This window comes from Chrysoperla carnea, chromosome 3, assembly GCF_905475395.1.
Source record: "Chrysoperla carnea chromosome 3, inChrCarn1.1, whole genome shotgun sequence".
Lineage (NCBI taxonomy): Eukaryota > Metazoa > Arthropoda > Insecta > Neuroptera > Chrysopidae > Chrysoperla > Chrysoperla carnea.
Genome location: NC_058339.1, coordinates 93,098,180 through 93,111,116, shown reverse-complemented (window position 1 = coordinate 93,111,116; position 12,937 = coordinate 93,098,180).

Sequence of the window (12,937 nt, the reverse complement as noted above, 5' to 3'; positions counted from 1 at the left end):
AAAATCGATCACATTATTCATTTAAATAAATTTTTTTTATTGCCAATAAAAGTATTATATGAATACTATCTCGAGCCATGCGGAATTCCATCCTCGTTGTTTCCGTAACTCGTGGGTACTCTATACTCGTGGCTAAAAACAAAAAACAACAAATTTCACAGAAAAGTGAAGAAAAAAAATCAAAATTTCTAGAGCATTGGTAAAAACTAACATGTTTGGTAATTTGACCCGAGATACAATTTAAAATCAGGAAGATATTCGAAATTTAAAAACACTCTCGATCGTGACTTCTTTTTGTATGTAGTGTCGGTCACATTCATATTTTGTTAAATAAACAGAAGCACATTTTTTCCTGCAGAAGGATAAATGTGGAATCAACCATAAAACTAAAACCGTTGACATAATAGTATTTATAATACGACGAAAAATAAAACGCATTTTGGGTGGAAATGTAGTGTCAGTCACACATTTGGAATCACCCTTATAATCTTCACACGATCAATATAATAAAAATTGAAAATAAATAAACTAAAAATGTGGATAAATCAAAATAAAATGGTGGAAGTGCAAATAAATCATGGTATATATCAGTTAATACTATGTACACTATATTTATTTGCACTTCCACCATATTTAACACAAGTCAACTTTTTAAGAGCTAGTTGACAATTGGCTATTTTTTTTATTGAAAGAGAAAAAACCGTGGACCATTTTAATCTATTAAGGGTAATATAGTTTGTTTTGTAGATATACAATCAAAAAATATCTTAAACAAAAGTTGTAGAGTTTGATAAGGGATATCATGTTCTGACATCATAATTATTGCATTTGATCGAAAGAAAAATAGTTTAACCAAAAGGTGTAAAGTATAATGTCCCCCCATTAAACTCGAAACTGAAACTTTTGTTTAAGTTATTTTTTTGATTAGTTAATTCACAAAACGAGCTATTAACCATAACAGATCATGTTATTGGTACAAAATCTATATGTACGTAAATTTTCTTGAAGAGGAAATGCACAAATCAAGTAACTAGCTATTGCACTAATAAAACAATTCTACTAATGAGTGTGAAGCAGCCTTTACTTATAATAATTTATCTGATATGTATAAAAGATTAAATAATATTCAACACATATAATAAAATAAATATATAATTATATTACTTTGAGTATGAGTTAAATTATTTTACAAATTTATTTTTTTCAAGTAATTTTCCACAATATTTCATTTGATTGAAGTCTTTTGAAAGACAACACAAGATAAGAATAAAAAAAAAAGATCTCGTTCATGGCGATTTTGTTAATTTAACTCATTCAACTATAAAGTATAACGTGCATGGTCTTTTCCATACGATCATTATTCATAATTTGTTTAATAATAATTATCAAAAATTTCTTGTAACAGATATTTTTTTTATAGTATTTTTCCTTAAATATTCGTTCTTCTTTATCTCAATCAATAATTAACAAATTCATATCATTAAGGATGTTGCCAAAAAAATTACGCATTCTCAGTAATGCCCTTTATAAGCAGGTAAATGTTTAAATATTCCTTGCGGTATTAAATTTAAAGATTTCATCTGTTGAAGTTTGCGCTTCAATCATATAAATCGTATATTAATTAAACTGTTTTTAAGGTATACTTTATTATATAACATCGACCTTTTAATTAATTAGATATTTCTATATCAAAAAATCTACAGAGTGTGATAAAAAACTATCTAAAATATTTAGACAATCTTGTAGTTTTATTGAATTTTGAGTTCATCGAAGATCCATCATTCGATGAACAGAAACGACTATAGTTTAGAGTATTGATGATTGAAGAGCGATATCTATATTATCAATCATCCATGTGACGTTATCGTTGACCCAAAATACGTTTTACTTTACGTCATTTTGTTGGCACCATACTAAAATATTTTTATCCATCAAAGACAGTAATATTTTTGTTTCCATTAATTCACTTTTTCCTGGAATCATCACATGAAAATCATCCATGTCCATATACTTAGGTTCATTTTTCCACTAGTGAATTTATAATAATTAATTCAAAAAGTTCCATTCCATTAAACTCCAGGTGATTTTCTGTGCTGGGTAAAACTCAAATCGCTTACGGTCATTATATGTATTTCTTTACTTACAACTAATGGTTCAATTCCGTTTTCTAGGAAATACAAAAAAAAGATACAAGCATTTCAATGATAAATCTATACATTCATTTTGTCACGTATTACGTACACCTAATAGTGGTGGCCTAAAGCTGAATACTTATTTAAATTCAATCAATCAATTCTATTTAATAAATCATTTTGTTGAATGTATCCATGTACTGTTTAAAAGCCTGTTGGGTGAAGGGAACTCGCTCGGTAACAGAGCCGAGGAGATCTTGAAACTAAACAGAGCTGATATTAGAGTCAACGTAGAGTTACTCACAAGGCATGATAACCTGAACAAGTTCCAACATCAGATTGGAAAAAGACAATCACCCGCGTGTGACAGATGCGGAAATTCGATTCACTTTCTCTGTTACTGCTCGGCGCTCATACAGCAGCGAAGGAAATGGTTTGGTCCGGCCATAGTCGAACCAGAAGAAATTAGGAAACACAGCGCTAGGCAGATCCTGGGTTTCAGTACATCGGTAGGTTATAATAGCCATTGAAAAGCGTAGCGAGGATAGAGTACAAGGGTCTATTTGGCTAAGTGCTCTGAACCATTGCTTCGAGGCCCGATGCTCGAGCATGGTCCGCTAACCTCCATACTCATACTCATACTCATCCATGTACTGTGTTTAATGTTCTATAATTGAGCAAATATCTCAAAAATTAATTCAGTCACATTTAATATAAACTAGCAAGTATACCATTGATTTTTTAACGGATTTCGTTGAAAATATCTATCTATAATAATGATTTATAAACCCATTGCGGTCTCTTTAATATGATGAATCAATAAACAGGTAATAAAATTATAAAATTTACATATTTAATTGCAGGTACGCATAGCTACATTTAATTTATAGCTACCTAGTTATTAACTAACAAAAACAATCTATACCTATTGAATGAGATCTGAGCTAAGCTATACTTTAACTATTAACTAGTGGGTTCATTCACCTACCTGTTTGATTCTGATTTAGAGGCTGAAATCTAAACCAATCACTTCACGTCTGATCTAATCTAAGTAATAGCTCTAGTACTTAATTAACGCATACCTATAATGTTTAAAATGCATGCTAATAATAATTATATGAATAAAAATATGAATTATTTAATAATTGCAGGTGTTAACCACCTGCTTAATTAGATTAATTTGGTAGATATACCTGTGAATGCGAACTATTTTTACAAGTAATATAGTTTAAACCCGTCATCACTCGCGTTATGAGTATTTTGCTCACGCTTAATTTTAAAAAAAACTTTTTTTCAAATGTTATGTGTGGTAGAAACTTCTTCTATCTTCATAGAAGACCCTTAGAACCTTTAAGAATTTCTCTCAGCACAAAAGTAAGCAAAAAAAAATCGAGAAGTGTCGTGGGACACCCGGACGATTGTCTAATTCATACTGATGATGGATACTTAGTAGTCGAAATATGTATTTATATAATACAAAAAAATTGATCTAGGAAATTAGGTCAAAAATTGAACAAAATGAATTGAAAATTTTTAATTAGCTAGTGCATTTCAAATTTCAAAAAAACCCTACTAAGCCAGATCAATAATTTTCTGAAATCTATAAGATTCAGGTGTGTTTATATTCAAACAAGTTTTTTGTTAACCTGTAATGTGAGTTCCAGTTTTATAAAAAAAATTTGTATGTGATACCGCCAAAAGAACCTCAATTATGAATGAATCGGTTTTAAACTCATTAAAGTTGTAACATAACTGCTAGAGGTTGTTCTTACTACATTTTGTATGAATTTAAATGAAATTTTATTAAAAAACATAAAATATATAAAATATTTATTATTAAAAATTATAATAAATAAAAGATTTTAATGTTTATTTGTTTTGCAAATGTAAATTTTATTTTATTATATATAGGTAGATACTTACTTATAACAGAAAGCTAATTTCATATTTATAATATACAGGATGTTTGAGAATTTGATTTTTTTCTGGAAAAAGAAAAGTTATAACATCAAAATTTGAAATAAATTTTATTTATAAATTTGTGTCCTCACTACCGTGCTCATACATCCTTAATTATTCGCGCAGAACGCGATTTTTTTGTTTTCAATAATTTAATAAGCTTTAACTTTTTTTTTTTTTTTTGTAATTTTCATCAACTAGTTTTGGAGAAATCTTAAGTCATTTATTTATTTAAATAATCGGGCAAAGGCTTATTTAAAGTGCAATCTCTCACCTTGCATATTTATTGATTATTAATGTAACTGTTAACTACGATTTATTAACCATAATAGATTAATATGGTCGGTCCACCCTGTAAGTTTATATACTTATTGGTGTGGTATTGGTATTGTACTTCCCACAATAATACCTAATTATATTACGTTATAACATAAGTAAATGAGTTAGTTAAGTAATGAATAAAAAAAAAATTCGTAGCGCAGGAGCTGCGTTACCTAAGCGAATTCCCTCAGAGATGGAACAACAAATAACACATTTTTCTTAAAATCGAATATTGCATTTATTATTATTCAAGAATTGTTATTTGGAAAATTAAGTGTCTAGAGAAAAAATCACAAGACTACTTGCTTAAAACTGATCAAAAAATACAAAAATTTATTTTTTATTTTGGAAAAAATCAATATTTTGTACTTTGCGCACCCTCCTACCCCTTGTATTTATCTTTCGATTTTCTCATTAACGAACTTGACCTTTCAAATACCAAAACCTTTATTGATACCAAATTTTATTTAAATCGGACTTAAATTGCGACCGCTACAGAGGGTAATATGTATACACATACATGTTATATATACAAATTTTAACAATGGTCATTTTTAACATCTATTAGATAGGATCGATGAACATTTGAAGAAATTTTTTCGAAAATTTCATCATCCGTACAAAAGCAATAGCTCGCATTTCCTTCGGGCAATTCGCTAAAAATTATATTCTGTGCTAATAAACTTATAAAAATTATTACAATCATAAAATCCGAATCCAGTACTATACTTGTATTTTATTGACTTAAAACCTGTGCGAACTTAAGTCAAATCAACTTAACTTATTTAACTGCAGCACATAACTAACTAACTGGTATAAACAGAATCAGACGCTAAATGCTAAAACATTAAAAAAAAAACGGTTTATTACACTTTTACGATTTTTGTTGCTCGTAAATTACATTTCCTTTGAGTTCAGTCAGACATCCGTATCCCATATGTGTGTGTGTGTGTGTGTGTGTGTCTGCTCACTCCGGCCTGTGATCAATTTATAAATTTTATTTGTATAGCGAGCGTATTTAAATTTTTAAGATATCAATTGACTAGTAGTTTGTGACTTGTATTTGAGTGAGAAAATCTTGTTAAGAACACTTGAAAAACGGTTTTTTTTTTGAAATACCCTATAATAATTTTCTATATATTTTGTTTCAGGGTTCCGTACCCAAAGATTAAGCAACGGAACCCTGTTACTTAGACTACGCTGTCCGTTCGATTCGCACTTGATCGATTTTTCTAAATCGATAATAGAAGAAGTAGGTAAATCTAGAATGTTATTTTCATCAAGTAATTTGTTGTTTTTAATAAAAATTTAAAATGTATCAATGATAATACATAATTCAAGCTAAAGTAAGTATAAATATATTTAAATATATCATCGATATACCAGTGTAATGCCTACGTGACTAAATTCACATGCAAACTTGTGGATTTATTGTTTAGAAAAACCTTTGAACCTAATAATTATTTATTTTAAGGGGTGGTTTCAATCCTTATCCCTTTTTATATTATAAATGTGAAAGTAAAATTGTTGGTTTGTTTCCTTGTGACGCTTTAAAGCAAAATTACTGCATGGATTTGAATGAAATTTAACAACATTATAGCTTATATATCAGAGTAACACATGAGCTATAATTTATATAAAAATTTAAAAAATTTTGACATTTCACTTCGTCATTTTGAACAATAAATTAAAGATTCCTGTAAAAATAGTAAAGGTAAAATTGTAAAAATGGTAAAAATACAATTCATAGACATCTGTTAAAATATTGCTGATGAATTATGTTAAAACTTGACAATAAAAGACGAAGACGAAGAGAGAATAAAATTATTGGATATCTGCAGTAATTTTCAAGGTATTGAAAATTGAAAATATTTTTATTTAGCTTTTGATCTTTCGAAAACCAAGGCATATCGAAAGAAATTATATTTATTTTTCGCCTACATTCATTAAAAATTCATCACCAAAGTTGAAAATAAGATACAAATAATTTTAACCCTAAATCTAAAATTTTCTATGGTGCTCGTACTACCGTAAATATTGATGGTATTCAAGGAATTTGTTAATTCATGATTCTAATAACTAACAACTACTACTAAGCTATATATTCTTTATACATTTTTTTTTTGTATCATCAATAAATAATTTAGATTGCATCAGATACAGATCTAGATACAGATATGTAAATATCTATTCTATGTAAAGATATTTAAAATGTATGTATAATTTAATAATTACATTCAAGAACATACAATAATTATAGTAATTATTGTAAGATGAATCTATCAATCAACTTGAATGAACGTAGATGCGATCGATACTATTAAAATGGATCTGATGCAATTTTATTCATTTATTTAACTATATACACATCATATATATCATCATTAATTAAGGTTGAACGAACACGATATCTATTCGTTGTGTGCGTAGTCATGGTAGGGACAATAAAATCAATGCCAGCGCTTCCAGTGAAAAATTTTGGAGTTAAAGGGGGCTGTTATGACTAATTTGCAATTCTTTACATGTTAATGTTATAGAAATGTCAAATTAAAATTATTGAAAAACACGAATTAATTAAACTTAATGCATTAAAAATTGTGAAAATAAGAAATGAAATTGAACAAATATTATTTTTCAAATGTAAATTATCATAATTATTTATTTAAATTTGTGAGACAATAATATTAAATTTTAAATGTAAGTCTTAAAAGCAATCCATACAATTATATATGCATCCATACAATTCTATAAGTAAAGTAGTGTATCGTTACCATGGAAACGAAACTCACGCACGGAGCGAATGCGTTTAATATGAAGACACTTTACTTTATTGTTTATGAATAGTTTACATAACTCCTTAACTATTGATTTTTGGACAAAAGTTTCAAAGACACTTTCGCCTTAAAATTGTCTGAAGAATACGCTCTTAAGCTATGTTCATCGAGTCAAGGGACACCCTATATACAAATATAAATATTATTTTATATAATTTGATATAAAATCATATATATCCTTTGTTATCAAAAACCAAGCAAATAGAATCTTTAACCAAGCAAATATTTAAAAGTTGATAAGTTTCTGATAGCAGCCATGAGAACAGTGAATACCGTTTTAAATAAATTTATGAATGAATGAATTAATGAATGAATTTTATCTGAATCAATTAAATGTTTTAAGACGATCACGTTTTAGTTACTTACAACTTTATTTTTTAAACGTGAAACAACAACGATCAATGTAGGAAGACGTATTTACGTTATTATCAATAATTATTGTAATTATTTTAAAATGGTTGCATGACATTGGAATTTTATTATTTTATCAATTTTATTTCCTTATTTTATATTCAATAGTTTATTTATCTATACAACTGCAACATGCAATAGACAGACTATGCGAGATTGCTCTAAAGAATCAATACTAATTAGAATAAAGCTGAACAGTTTGGTTGCAATACCCAGCCGGACTAATAGGAAACTTGCTTTTTTTTTGCTACAAATTCATAAATAAATGAAAGAATAATTCATCTAAAGTATATTTAGATAATTTAAAAAAAAAATTAATAATTTCATTTTTTGTATTAATTTTTAATAAAAAATAGTTATATTTTTGAATAAAAAAAAACAGTAGTGACGTATTTACAACCGTTGAGGCTGTAAGTCAATCGGTTTCTATGGAAATATGCGTTATAATTAACGTTAACGTAACGAAAACGAAGTGTTGACGTTACTGCCATTTGAATTTATACTTTAGAAAAACTATTTCCAGATCTATATATAAGAATTATAACAGCTCAAAAATTAAAAAAGTTTAAAATAATTTTTTACCCAAATGCGTAATATTTTAGAAAACCGATATATATTTTGTAATAAAAATATTATGAATATTAATTTTAAAAAATAATTGATATTTAATGAAGTATATAAAAAGTAATAAAATTTTTGATAAAAATTTGATGACCTTGAAATAAAAGCTAATATTCATCAATAATACGTCATGTGATTTTTATGCTGAGTATGCTGAACTTAAAATTCTAAATAAAATATTTTTAAAACGTAATTTTTTAAATATGATTGCATTATGAAATGAAATCTTTTTACTTAGAAAATAAAATTTAATATTTTATTTTCTAAGTAAAAACAAACAAAAAAAAAAAAAAAAAAACTGTTGACTTTAAAGTCTAAAATGGCAGGCAGCAGTACACAGACAGACTTACATCACATATGTTAAAATTAATATTAAAACATCTCACATTTATTAAGTTAGTCAAAACATAATAAAAATGTTTATTAATTCAGCATAAATTTTATAAAAAATATTCACCAAAAAATTATTTATTTCTCTTAATATATTAACATAATATACTACAGTGAAACCTTCTAATAAAATTTAATTACACTGGAAGCTATGACACAAAATAGGTTGGTAATTCATGGTAAACAAATGTATGGCAATTTTCAATTCTCTCTTTAATTCAAATGTATGGCGTTTATTACAATGCTGGTATGGTATATGGACTGATAAAATTCATAACTATGGCGTTATTTACAATACTGTATGGTACAAAAACTTAGGCGTCACTTTTATTAGTAAATAAGTTCAACTCTACAGTATAGTTTCAAAATACATTGAAAATGTCGCAAAGGCAAGGGCGTCGCCAATCGATGGAAAATAGGGGAGGGGAGTTTATTTATGGAATAGGAAAAGTATGAATTCTAGGTATTTGTCCAAGTAAAAATATAGGAGAAAAAATGCAAAAGTTATCTTTATTTTAAAATTAGCCTTATTTAACCATAATTTATCTGAAAACAGGCGATGATCTAGAGGTAAATTTTGGGATTTCACAGACACTGGCGTCCGGATTTATACTGCGCCCATGCTAACTGTTGCTCATGTTTCGATACATTTAATGGTAAAACCATCTGATAAAGTGAATCTTTTAAAACTATAAAACTTTCCTAGAATATTTGATAAGATCTGAATCTTTTTTAACAGGAAATGTTTAAAATTCCTTGAATAAAAGATTGATGTAGTACAGGTTGTACTGTACATATTTACACAAACACAAGTTTACAAAATATTGAGGACATAAACATTTTCCAAGAAACAGAATTAAAAAGAAAGAATATGAACTATTTAAAATAAAAATGTAATGTTTGACTTAAATATATATATAAGTCAGTTCAGTTAAAAGTTAAGTAGTAGCCATTAATTATATTCAAGGCAAGTTAATTGTTTCGTAGTAAAAACTTAATGAGTTATAACATTTTCCTATTAGTCAATTAAATCATTAAATACTTTTACACACATGTGTGTAAGTGTGTGTACAAATGTATCAAGTTTTTATGAATATGTGTGTACACAATACACAGTAGTCTAGTCAAATAGTTAAGGATGTATGAGCATGGTAGTGGGGCACAAATTTAAAAATAGATATTTTCAATTTTGATGATAAATTTATTACTTGACGATATAAGACGAAAAGTAAGAATACAATTTTTCAATACCTGGCGTAATTTTCAAAATATCGAAAATTGAAAATTTGTTTAATTATTCAGCTTTCGATATTTCGAAAACCAAGACACATATCGAAAAATTGTATTCTTATTTTTCGTCTACATTCATGAAGTTATAACAAAATTCATCATCAAAGTTGAAAATAAGATAAAAATAATTTCAACCCTTAATCTACCCTGCTTTTACATCCCTTATATGGACGGTGACACTTAGTTTTTTTCTTTTCTAATTCATTGCTAATCTGTTTACTTTCTATTAAAAAGTTTTTTTTAAATTTGTTTTCATTCATTCCAAATGAAAATTATCAAAAACTTCCAAAATATGTCGTTTTTTGAGATTCCTCCATAAGAGCCAATGTATTTTATATCGATTTTTAATTACTTTTTTCTTAAAAATTTGCACGGATACCTAAGCTGAAATTTTAACCACATATTCTTTGAGTAAAAGACTACCTACAAACAAATTTTGAGCCTTTAAATCAAACATTGTTGTCTTGCTCATACATCCTTAATAAATATTTTAGATATAAATATTTTGATATTTAGTACCTACGCCATGCAATGGCTTGGCATCACGCTTGAGCTGATTTCCCTTATTTTTCCATAAGATTTCCGTCTACATTCATGAAGTTATGACAGAATTTACCACCAAAGTTGAATATAAGGTACTAATAATTTCAACCCATAATCTAAAGTAAGAAAAAATCAATCAATGTACACTTTAGCTACCGTACTAGTTGAATTGATGCCAATAAAAATTTTCTTAGACGGGACAGACGACAACATGACATGACACAACATATGTAGCAGAAAAAAAAACTAAAATAGCTCATCGACAGTGACAAGTACACACGTTGGAGGTTGGAACAACTCGAAACGGAGCGACAACATTATCAATGTTCCAAATAATTTTAACGTTTGTATTCAAAAAGTCCATGCAGTCACAATGTCCCACAGAAGAGTGTTAGGGTGGGGGAGGGTGTACAGCTAGTCAATTTATAAAAGACAAAGCATTTCTCCATTTTTTGCTGTAATTTGGAACGCTTTGAATCTGTAAAATACAATAATTTATGTAGCTTTGCTGTTTTATAAAACTGGTTACTATATGTATAGTTAAAGAATCTGTGAATGGAAGAAATTAAAGAATATTAAAAACTGTCTGTGTGTCCATCAGTTAGAATCATCTATCTAGACGGACTTATCAATGATAATATAGACTTAGGTCGAATCATTAATAAACGCACTTACTTACACACTTGTATCTCTCTCTCAATCTCTCTTGATTGTAAGAAGAGTCAAGTGATTTTGTATTAAACAGGTGATTCGAAATTCTATTGACAATAGGATTTAAGAATAAAATAGTCCACCGTTTGTAAACCATATCATTAGCCATTTATTGCAAATTTTATTTATTTTCAGAAAAGTTTTTGGTGTGTCTCACCGATTTTTAATACATAAAGCCAATAACCTTGTCGCGGAAATCCTTTTTTTTTAAATTTGTTCGTTTTGAGTTGTACTTTCGAAATATCTCGATGTGACAACTCAAAACTTGACCAAAATTTCGAAATAATTGTAAGTGTAGTTTTACTGTCACGGACTCCACGGCTAATAAAAGATTTTAAAATATCATTCCTAATCGAAAGCATATCATTTCGATAAATATGAATTTAATCGTATGATGAACTGACTTTTGAATCATTCTGTATTATAAACATACTTATGTTAAGTAATTTTGTGGACGTGATTCAAAGTAAAGATCACATCAGCTTGAATTGAATGAATCGTTACGAGTTTATAAACTAAGTAGACTTACAAACGCAACGTACAACGCAATATAGAATGCAGCAACGCCTCTTGGTTGCTAATCAGTTTCAGTCAAGAGAGTAATAATATTTTTACGTTCATTCATATAAAAACTTATATTTTATTTTATTTCAACTACTTCATGATGCTGATGCCTGCCAAGTCAATGTGTGGACTCAGATCACTTTAATCTGGCTGACACTGATTTTATGTCGTCTGCACGTCTCACAGATTCTGATCGTAATAATGAAATGATTGTAGGTTTGACCTGCTAAAAAAAAAAAATTTTTATTGTAGGCATAGCACGCATGTTAATAATAGTTAAGAAAAAGAGAATACACTGAAAAAAATTAAAATAATGACGATTCAATGGGATTGAATTTAAAATATGAATTCATTGATACAAAATCACTGAAGTTAAATAAACAAAGATATCACTTCTATGAAAGAGATTGATTTAAAGTCATGCATCTTTTTGATGGAAATTGCACTTAATTTGCACTTAATACTTACGTTTGCTTTAAATATAAGATTTGGTTATTACAAACATATAGCTGTAATGTCTAGTCCATATGTGATTGTGTCAACTACATAAAGATTGTTTTTACTAACTTACAGTGAGTTTGAAATAAACCATATTGATAATTTTTATAATATATTTGTGTAAATATCTCAGAAAATGACTTTACGTGGTCCATCAAATTCTGCTCGAGACAGAATTGTTTGAAAATCGACTTCTTTGGATAAATATAATATTGAATGTGACTGAATATTGATAAACTTTAATGTAATCAATAACAGTTAACAATATTTAAATCGTATGACCAATAGTAATCAATATTGTCATGTCATGTGACCTACTAAAGTGCAAATTATTTCAATTAAAATTCAATTCATTATTTTATTAAGCCCTCTAGTGGTCGAAAAATATTTCGCAGGCGTTTAGATAAGTAATTAACTATTTATCGTTTCGCCGAAAATTATGTGCAAAGAAAAAACTTAGGTATGTTACAGCTCTACGTTAGTTACAGCTCTCTTTAAACACAAATTTTCACAAACACAACTTGTATAATTGTGTCACAAATCATTGTGCACACTACCTACTGAGGGTTAAATAATTTGAATTAGCATAATAAACAAAAATAAGAATTTATTTCTCATGTGTGAATTTTTTTAATAAAAAGATAATGCGTAGTCAGAAGTGTT